The sequence below is a fragment of the Amblyomma mixtum genome, chromosome 1, assembly GCF_055824585.1.
Source record: "Amblyomma mixtum isolate Tamu chromosome 1, ASM5582458v1, whole genome shotgun sequence".
Lineage (NCBI taxonomy): Eukaryota > Metazoa > Arthropoda > Arachnida > Ixodida > Ixodidae > Amblyomma > Amblyomma mixtum.
In genome coordinates this window covers 296,522,279-296,533,597 of record NC_143012.1, presented here as the reverse complement: position 1 = coordinate 296,533,597, position 11,319 = coordinate 296,522,279, and positions in this window count along the sequence as shown.

The window sequence follows — 11,319 nt, the reverse complement described above, 5'->3', positions numbered from 1 at the left end:
CTCGGAACAGCACTCGAAATTGAAGCTAATAAGAAAAAAAACGCAGGTAACGATAAAACAAGAAATCAAGAGGAAACATGAAGTCGTACTTGGTCAGTTATTCCCGGAGAAATTCTTGCGTGTAACTCAAATTAAACGCGCCTCATTAGTTGTTATAATACCAGGAATCTAGGAAAGCCCATAATTTTTATTACTGCATCAAATAGAAAATAAAAAGTTAACGGATAATGATCACGCTCCGTCACTCCCGCTAAATTTAATCGCCGTCAGCGTGCGTTGTACAAGCGAAGCAAGGGATGCCAGTAAAAAAAAAGAAAAAGAAACTGTAAAAACACGTAAATACTGCAAAATGAAGCGTCTGTTTAAAGTGTAAACAGGTGCGGTCAGTTTATTTGGTTTATCGGCTGAATTTCCGGAAGTCTAAATACACAGAAACTGCTTGTTTATATTAAGCGGTATTCCTTTGTTTTCGTTACATATTCTCTGCATCGCATGCATTTGTGCGGATGTCAAGCTGTGTGACCATGCTTTGCCTTCACGTCTGTTTTGTATTCCTTCACTCCCCCATCAATACTCCTCTGCCACTCCGTCCTCCCCCACTTTCCCATCGTCACACTCCGCATTTCGGGAACAGCGCGAAGTCCTATATGGCTGCTTTTGAGACCAAAGTTCTGTAAGCATGCGCATATGTGGGTGTGTGCATCCCTGCATTTTGCAGGCTTTCACACACCCCCCCGTCCTCTGCCATGCGCGCCCTCTATGCGTGTCGACGCTGCGTGCATATCTGCGTGTCATACGCTGAGTGGAGCGCAAACAGCTGTCTTTCCCACTGTGGACACTTCCAGTTAGAAAACCCTCAGCCGCATGCGTGGCGTCGACAAAATCCATTGCTTCCTCGGCTCGTGCGACGCTAACGCCCCCTCCCGCACAACCCTTGTACCCGCCTTCTCTCTTTCCTGAAATGTTAAAAGGACATTGCCCTATTTACTTCTTTCTTTGTATTTAGGTGCGGTCTGTATCCCATATTTTGCTCTCTTTGAAGTCATTTCTCACTTATACGTTCCTGATGTTACAACACCCGGACCCGTATAAATATACGCACACTAAAGGGAGACTGAATACAACGCCATCTGGTTTTTGTTCACTGTAAAATTCGATAGCTGGGCCCTTCATGACTCAGTTGGTGTTTGTTCAGCATGAAGAGACGCTTTCATGGCCAAAAATTTTGAGTCAAAAATGGAATATTATTAAACCAGCGGTAAAAGTGTACTAGATATTGAGAAACAAAAATTACCTTTATAATCCTTGGTTCTCTCTTGTGCAAAGAAAAAGAAGATTTCCCTGAAGACACCGCACTTTTGTTGTTTAATCGTTCAGCTCTTTTTTTTTTTATCGATCATAAGCGCAACTCTTTCAGCGTATATGCAACCTCTGTGCCGTCAGAAAGCAGCAATCCGTCGAACTGGGCCACTTACTACTTGTCCAAACCGAAATCTTTCCAGATTTTTTTTTGTTTTTGCCACGCGTCGTCCGTAGCCTGCTGTCATTAGCTTGCAGCATTTCATTAATTTTTTTTTTCTGACCTAGGGCCACGTTTCGTAAACAACGAAGCTGTTGCTTTCGCTAACCGGAAGATGCAGGGCGCACGTTTTAAAAATTGCACATCAACACATGAGTGTTTTCGCAAGCTCAATATTCGTATCCGTCACTTCTCGACGTGTAAACCTCTGCACGGGAAAGGCTGATGTGGTTAAAATATCTATTCCTGCATGTTTTTAACCGCGAGGATCTAGAATAATACCATATCATACTACTTTCATTGTAGTTTTAGTGTCTTTCTCTAACTATGCCAGTTTTCGAGGTAAACGTTTTCTCTTGTATCAGCTTTCATGCCTGTATATAGCTTGCCTTGGACTGCATGAAGTGTCTGCCGTTGCTTTTACTTTTTGTTTCCGTTGTTTTCCCCTCGCAAGCCGAGTTAACCCAACCAGTACGCCTTCCGCCTCGCGTAATATTCAGGCAAGATCATGCAGCATCGTCTAATGACTGCATACTCGACACAGTATCTTTAAACCAGCGTCAGCGCTCAGTTGAACGCGCTTAGACGTGATACCAAATCAAGGAAGCAAGAAATTAAAGCGAATGCATGGATATCAGTCGCGAACTTTCCAAGGAAGATACGCGTGTCTTGGTGCGTATCATCTCCCGCCAGAGACTCCTGCATGCACAGTCGGGCGTACGCCAAAAAGGCAGCGCGGCTAATGGCGCACGAAGGGCGCTCGGGCGCCACCCTTTTCTGATCCGCTGACGTGGCGGATCTTACACACGGGCGTCCGCTACTTCGCTTCGAAACCCAGCGATGCGGCCAGGCTAGTTCCCGACTGCAGGGTTTCGGAGGCAAAGCCCGCTTGCACTTTTTGTTTACGGGTCAGCCCGGGTGAGCGAGACCAAGAGGGGAACCACGTGGTTTCTGCTGCTGCTACTGTGTTCGGGTTCGTGGCCAGCCTTTAACCCTTGCTCACCTAACTCCGGAAAGGGTGTGACCACTACTAGCATGGAGGTGAAGTATACGCATTATAAGTGATCGCAAGTACACATTAAAGTCACTGGCATCTAGGGTTTCGCCCTTACTCGGAACTAACCACATGATTCCTCGTTGTTTACAAGCCCGACCGCACTAAAAGGGAACACGTGTCTTTCACTCATTCAGGGATTACTTTTTTGTTGTAAGTGAGACGTACACTTTGTCTTTTGCTTCTAATTTTTCCTCTTGGTCGAATTATCAGCCTAATAACTTCTTAACCTATGCATAGGTAAAAATTAATTCGGTTCATGGCAGAAAAATAAGTGCCTCCTTTCAAACCGCATGGTTTCCTGCGTGCACGAACCAACAACTTGAGAAAGCTGTAACTTGAGTATTATAAGATGCTGGTATACACCGGATTTCTTTTCTTTCTTTGCTTTTACTGACATTTCCTGAATTCCGTTTCAGATAAACCATGGTTCGGGTTTCCTTTTCTCATTCTTTTAGTGTATTCGACCCAAGTTTCTTAAACATATCGACTTCTTTGCCCTTCGCTTCTCTTCATGGAGGTTTCAGTAAGTGTAGAAAGAGAAATTCTTGCCATCCTTCCACCATCTCTTTTCTCTCTTTCATCTATTTGCCCCGTTTTCGGCCCCGTCTCGGCCTCTACGTTATCGAGTCGTCGGGATGCTTATCACTAGGTTTCACGTTTTCTTTGCTACGCGAATGATTATCCCTGCGTGTTGGCATCACTGTGCAGTAGAAAGTTCATGGGTCAACTGCTGCATTGATTATATTCATTAATCCCTCGCTTTACTGGAAAGGGAGACACTTGTTTCGCCTCGCTTAGGCTGAGCAAAACAGGTTATAGCCTACAGTTGTGCAGGTGTCACGTGGCCCCATAGAGATTGTTTGCGAAACAGTTTCTCTAAAAACTTGAGCACTTCAGCTCCGGGCGCTCAGTTTAGTGATCCGTCGCTCGCGACAACCCTTTCGGCACTACTGCGGGGACAGGATTTTCCTAACGAGCCCAGCGCGGCGTCCTCAGCTCAAGGGTGAGACAGGAAGGACGCGGGCACTCACGCCGGGCAACCACCTCTGAAGCGTGAGAAAACCAAAGACGAAAATATCGCGCGCACACTTAAAGGATTCGGGAAAAACAGAAAGCAACGCTGGAGAAAATGAAAGCCCGAAGGCAAGGGGATCGTAGGAGGGGAGGTTGGTAGGGAGCCCATCAATTAATTATGCGCTAATTAGTTTGCTTGAGCCGCTCGTTTTGCGTCCCCCGCCGTGGCTTTGGTTCGGTCGGTTGGCTTTGGCCGGCTATAACGAGTTTTCGATGAAAATGGACCGCGGGGCAGGAGCGTTCGGCTGACGAGTTTCGCCGACGCCGCGAGATGCGGCGGCGTTTTCCTGGCAAAGAATTATTAAACGGCACTGACTCAGTGGGCAGCGGTGCTTCTTAGCGATACAGGGCAGAAACCGTCGATAGTAGCCATACACTAACCGCACCTTGCGATAATAATCCTACACCATTTCGAGCTAGGACCGCTCACATTGAGTTGGTCTTCCCACGTTCACGACACGTTCGAAGCCCTTGATTTAAAGTTGGAGGTATTGGAGGAGGCAGCGGCAGAAACTCCTGCGTCTTTAAGGCCTTGCGATGCTGAGCATCCCCCCCCCCCCTCCTTTTTCCCCCCTCATTTATGACCGTTTAGGCCGTCTTGCTCATACGTCTTCAAACAGGTTTGTTGCAGTTCTCCGAAACAGCATATATAGCTCGTTTATAGCCAATATTTGCATCAGACAAGCCCTCTTCGCACCTACACATCCGTTACGTTTATCTCTTTCAGTTCTTCGGTTACATTTGTACGGTCTACCTCTTCTCAGAGCTGTGTAACCATTCCAGGAATCGGGACCGCTTCCGACGAGCTATTTCTCTGGCTGTAGCCCGAACGCGAACCGTATTTGTTTATTGCTGGCATCCATCGAAAGCGAGGGTGTTGCTAATTACTAACTATAAACTCGATTAACGTTGATTGTGCTTCAGCTTTAAATGAATGTCTAGAGAAAAGCAATATCACCAAGAGACGCCTTTCTTCGGATGTTCTACAATCAGGTGGTGGCGGAGTCACCACCACCTCCACCATCATCATAATCATCATCCAGATTACAGCCACCGTACAATGACCTATGGAATAGACAGTGCGGGCGGCGGTATTCGCGTGACACCAGCGGCGTCGCCAGTAGCCGCCCGCTGCCAAGAGTTCTAGGTTGCATCGATGCCCACGCTTCCGTCCGTCTGTCCGTCTGTCCGTCTGTCCGTCTGTCCGTCTGTCCGTCTGTCCGTCCGTCCGTCCTGTGGCAACCGGTCCAGCGGATTGACAGGGTCCGTGATCTTGTGACGTCATTGCAACCTGCTGACCGGATTGTGAGCAACCTGCTCACCGCTGCAGGTGTCAGTTAATAGTTGGTAGAGAGAGGTCGCAATGACCTGACGGAGTCTTCACAACCTGCCCACGGAAGAAACAAAAAGAGAAGAGGAGCAACAAAAAATGGCAAGGAAACCCGGTCAGAACCAGTTTTTTAACTTTGGGTATACGCCAAAGTAGCAACGGTGGGGATCTCTAAGGTTATCGCATTTCACCCTTAAGGTTCGTGAAATGTCCCTCAATTTTTTTTTCTATTTACTGAACAATTTCTTTCCAGTAAAACTAATTTTTTGATTTATTATCAAACAAAGGCAGAAGTTGGCGGTTCGAATTTAAGACAATTGTAGTGAATTGCAATGAGCGCGCCTGAACTATTCTGAATGCGCCTCAGGTAGCCTCGATGGCAGACGAGGAAGTTGACGACGAAGTGTGCCGGCGCGCGGCTCCAGCTCTCTGGCTGTGTAGACTAACTGTGATTTTGCTGCCGTCCGCTCAGCTGTTTGGTGAACTGTATCGCTGAGTTCACTAGTACGCGAACCCCCTTTCACAATATATACTGCCACTATGCTGTCTGTGGCTGTATGTTCTTGTTATGGTATTGTAAGTCGGCGAGCCTTGAAACTCACACCTAAACGGGTCACCGACGTGCCCTGAGGGGAACGCGGGAAGAGTCTTCCCTCAAACCGATAGTACACAATGGTGACTGGAGACAGACTGGCTATTCTCCTTGAAAGGCGGGGTGAGGGGGAGCGTTTATTGCCTTTTTCTAGTTTCTACCCCGCGCAGTTGGATGCCGCGGAGAAGGCGCTTGCGGTGTCCGTCGCGTCCGCCGCTTTGAGGGATCCTCACAGTTCTCATTAATGACGACGAGGCTTGCGAGCTCGCTCAAACGGGATAACACTTTTCGAATGCAAGGATATTATCTCCGCCTTTCTGGAGACAGGTTGACTCTGCGAATACACAAACGAGAATGGTTTGTTTGAGCCTCGAAATCTTCCTTTCGGCCGAAGAAGGAAAAATCACGCAGCCTTTGAAAGCTCGTCGCATCACTATCGCATGCAACGCGTCTCGTTTAATAATTATAGCACCAAATACTTGCAGATTTTACCACTTTCTTGAAAGCTTAGCAGTTTCCATTCGCAGCGTCTTATGCAAGACCTGAAGATGCGTTAGCGAAAGACATAGTGATTTTAACTTCTCCTTGAGGTTATGAGATGACGGGTTAATCCTTAATTGCATGATTACGTTCATAGTTGCAACAGCTTAAGGGATAACTCCCTGTCATACCTCTTACGTTTGCTGTCAGAGTTCAAAGCCACAAATAAAAGCCCCTTTTTTATTGCGGAGATGTTCCAAACTATAAACCTCTCACGCATTTGCAACATTCATCCCATGGGCATGGATTCTGCGAAGAACAGCGAGGCGCGGGCAGTTCGTTGCTTGCTCTTGGAAGCCTGGCTGCTGGCGAGTAATTACGCAGAGACTGCAGGATCGCGCCGGCTTGGCGTCCTCTTCGCGCTCTCGAGGTGTTGACTAATCGAGGCCAGAGGTTCGCATTTCCCATTAGCGAAATAAATGACTGCACCGCGTTCACTGCGAGCGCCGCGCATGCAAATGTCACGTCTCGCGTTACGTGTTTATATATACTCAAACGCACCGCCGCCGACGCCAGTGAGAAAGCGTGCGAGATTCGCTCATTGCTGATGTGCAGCGCCGGCTCGGCATATACATGGACGGTGCGGTGAATCACACCCGTGGCTCCGGTTTGCGACACACAGCTTTTGCCACTGCGTTTCGACGCCGGCGCTGAAATGCGAGTGCTATGGCGTGCGCAGTCACATAGATACGGGCGCCACCGAAAAGTAATGCTGTGCTGGAAAGCTGACTCCCGGAGCCTGTAGAATTACATACGTGGTAGGAGTGCTATTTGGGGCTCGGCGAAGCTGCACATGGAATATCTCTGTATATGTTTGGTTTATGGAGGTTTAGCGCCCCAAAGCGACTCAGGCTATGGGGGACGCCGTAGTGAAGGGCTCCGGAAGTTTCGACCACCTGGGGTTCCTTAACGTGCATGCCAGATTGCACAGTACGCGGGCCTCTAGAATTTCGCCTCCATCGAAATTCGACCGCTGCGGCCAGGATCGAACCCCCGTCTTTCAGGTCAGCAGCCGCCAAGCGCCATAACCACTGAGTCACCGCAGGGGCACCTCTGTATATGTGCCATGATGTATTTAACTCACAGATTTAACCCGCATTTAGCCGCCGCGGTGGCTCAGTGGTTATGCGTGGTGCTCGGCTGCTGACCCGAAAGACGCGGGTTCGATCCTGGCCGCGGCGGTTGAATCTCGATGGAGGCGAAATTCTAGAGGCCCGTGTACTGGGAGATGTCAGTACACGTTAAAGATCCCCAGGTGGTCAAAATTTCCGGAGCCCTTCACTGCGGCGCCGCTCATAGCCTGAGTCGCACTGGGCGTTAGACCCCAATTAACCTTAACGCATATTTAACCTAAAAGGTATGCTTTTCCATACACCAAAATGTGGCTCAGAGAGAGCGGCACATGACAAGCAGTGGTCGTGGGTTTCAGGTTCCCAACGGCAGAATGTGTTTTGTTGTAGTTTCTGCAAAATTGTTCCTAATGTAAAATTACGAATGAATCATCTTCCCTTTCTACAAAATACCACAACCAGCAACAATAAAACTAGTAGTAATATTTTTATGTTTTTCTGGGTTTCAAATTCTGTTTTCTGCTTTCGTCAAGTCAACGATCCTTGGACACCATTCTTAACTGTGAGGCAATTGAGGACTAATGTAAGGTCCTGTTGTGGAAATATTGAAGGTAATGACCCATTCTTCCAATACGTAGCAAAATCTTTCTTTTAATTTTTCTATCGCTCGCATAAAATAGTTAAGTGTCGTAGAAAACTCACCCTGAACATTTTTGACGATAGGAAAAACGTTAATAGCAATCAAAATGCAAGCCTGCCGAGGGTAGATATGCGGATATATTTATTGTTACAGTGAAATCATACGATAATATAAAGAAAAGGCCTTCATAAACACTTTTCCTTTGAAAAATGCGCTTGTCCATAATTTCTTGGCATGCATGTATATATCCTATGCCATCCCCCCTATTGCTGTCCTGTCGTCGATGGCAGTGACTCTACAGTGACGAAATGAACGGCACCGCTGGCATTCCCCAACCTGTTTTATTATATATTTTTAGCACCTTTAACATCTTTACAAGCGTGATTTTCATCTGCCTGCTCTTCTTTAGTGTTTCAGACATTGTCAAATGAAGTAGCGCGTTGCCGCGGAGCAAGTTGGCCGTAGTATAGCAAAGACCAAATTAATAGCTCCGTGCTCTGATAGCCGTGCGTGTAAGAGGCATCAGAGGGCAGGGCCCCAGGAAAAGAAGAAGCATGATAAACTGCAACGAGTATGGACAAGAATTCAGGAAGTACAGCGATTCAACGAAACACACACACACACAAAAAGAGAGGCCATTACCGGCGACACAACCAGGAACGATCAAGCGCCGTGTTATGGAAGCTTCAGTCGTACAGGCAATGCTCATCAGTATACAATATACACAGCAACGCCGAGGTTACGGCAAGACGCCATAAACGACGCGCGACTGAGGTCCTCCCCGGAAAGTTGAAGGCTCGTCTGAGGCGTGAGTATAGATGTGCGATGCGAATGCTGGCGCGGCGTGTGTGTGTTTGTGTTGCATCGACCCACTCTAAGCTGCTGCGTCCGTCGGCGGATTAGTACTCCGAGATGGAGGTTGTAAAAGAGTATCCGTGCCTAGAGTGTCGCACGTCGCCGCGTGCCTCCCTTCCGAAGCCGAAACCGGGTGCCTTCCTGCATGGGCGGCAGTAATGCAGAACGGCTGTGCGCCGCGGCATCACGATGGACGCGAATATGGCCGCAACACGCGTGCTCGGGACCTCCTTTTCGAATTACGGCCCCGGGGTGTCGCGGTCATGATGCCAGTCGTTTCGGTCCCTTTGTTGACGGTGAGCATATCCAGCAAGGCGGTGGTTGCGGTCGTAACCGAAGGGGTTAAGACCGAATTATACGAAAGGAAAGCCCGTCGGTCAGAAATGGCAAGAAGGAAGATGTCCACAATGAGGGACGTAAACCAGATAGCGAATACTAAACGGAGAGAGAAGCGGCGATTGACTCTGTTGTGACAGCAGTAAACGCGGTGTCGTAAGCTTGGTAAATGCTCATTTCGAGGCGGGTGATCGTGGAGGGAGTATGTGTGTAGCCTCCCGTTGTGTTGGCATTGACTTGGAGCGCGTTGTCCATCATCATGGAAACCTACTGTGTTCACAACATCTGTGCTTTCGCCTAACTTCTTATTTCATCAAGTGCTGTTAGCAACGGCGCACACTACAAGGCGCTTTTTTACTCAACATTTCCGCAGGGAAAGAAATACATTGAGTAACATGAGCAACTGTAACCTGAAACGCCCCTGTTTAATAAGAATCAATGGTCTTACACATCTAAAAAGAATCTGGGGCATTGTTTAGAAAAGAACCATAAAAATAAAGCGTGATTCAGTGTGCATACCGTGACTAGGGAATGTCTTATTACGCTAAAAATTCGTTGTTTTTCCGGACTTGCATGTCTTACATGAACAGTTGAAGTACTGGATATCCGCCGCGGTTGCTCACTGGTTATGGCACTCGGCTGCTCACCCGAAAGACGCGGGTTCGATCCCACCAACGGCCGTCGAATTTCGATGGAGGCGAAATTCTAGAGGAACGTGTACTGTGCGATGTCAGTGCAGGTTAAAGAACCCCAAGGGGTCGAAATTTCCGGAGCCCTTCACAACGATGTCTAAAGCCTCTTTGGGACGTTAAAATCCTCTAAACCATTAACCAAACCATTGAAGTACCGGATGAGATGTGTGTGGTACAGGTAACGTGCAGACCAATAACGCTGCAGAATACTACAGTGAGGTCGCGCCGTGGAGAAATCAGAATGTCTCAGACTCACAGTCCACATTCGGGCCCAAGTCTACCACGAGCATAACACACAAGACCCACGAACAAAAACACCGCGCCTCTTTTTTTTTTCCACTGGAGCCACAGAAAAACGTGAATACCGCGTTTCGGCTACAGAGGTGGCCAGACAATGATTATACGGGATGGTGGCTGGTCGCGTGGCATCTTCTGGACCTTCCTGTGGATGACGTCTAGGCGACGTATGTCTCCTGCTGACTGTATGCTGCCCTCTGTTTGCCTCCTTTCTCGCTTAATGGCCCGCGATGTGCCGGCAGTCATTGTAACCCCTACGTTATGGATAGCAACCGAGGCCCCACTGTTTCTTGCTGCCATATAGGCGGCGTGTCTGACGTCGTCTCGGAGGAAGCTCTGCTCCGACGTACCATGTCTGCCTGAGGAGCGGAAGTGCGCGAGGCAAGGGCGTGGGACACCGGACGAACGGTGCACCTGTCACGTGCGGACAGGGTGTGTCAACAGGATACTTTAGAATGACCACTGCGTCGATACACAACGTCCCGCACTTCACCTGTGCTGCACCTGTATGAGAAGACATGCGGAGCGCGCGCAACTACACTCGACTGAAATTACCAAAGCGTATAGACTACTAAAACAGGGCTGTCCATCGCAGGTTTACAAAATATATGTATATATCTCTTTACTTATTACTCCGCAGGCCGATTTATTGCAATCTTTAATAGAAAATAAAAATACTTCAGGGCCTCTATTCTTCGAGAAGCATTGTAAATTATCGTAAGTGTACAGATTTCGCGAAGAACGCAGTCAAGAGAAGGAATGAAAGAAAATTAAAAAGGCGTGGACTTGGTCAAGTGTCACTGAGGAGAGGAGCAGTGTGAGGAGGAGGGACAGAAGGAAGCAAGAGGAGAGAGGGAGGTTAACCGGACCTCACGGTAAATACTGTGGAGCCTCAGTGTCTGTTAAGAGAGAAGCACTGCCGCTCCACACGTTCGGCGCAGCGACCATACACACAAGCTGACGACAAGCAGAAGGGTGGACGCTGCCGGCTAAGCCCCCGTCGGGAAAGGTGCCGGCAGGGAAGGGGGGAAGAGATGGGGCTCGCCCCAAGATAACGAAAACAAAGGCGGCGGCGGGGATAATCGGGAAATGAACCGGCCGGACTTGATTGGAAAAGATGTCGCGTCTGGAGACGGGGCAAGGACTCCACCGGAAGGGCAGAGACTCTGCGCGCGTATCCGGAAAAGCTCGTTGTTCGCCCCGCAGGCAGACGAAGCCGCGTTGTGCCGTCCGTTTGATGGGCCGAAACGTGCGGCGGCTTTATTCCCGAGTTGCGTTTCTGTCCGGTCTATACGCGTGTGTGCTGTCGGGCGAGAG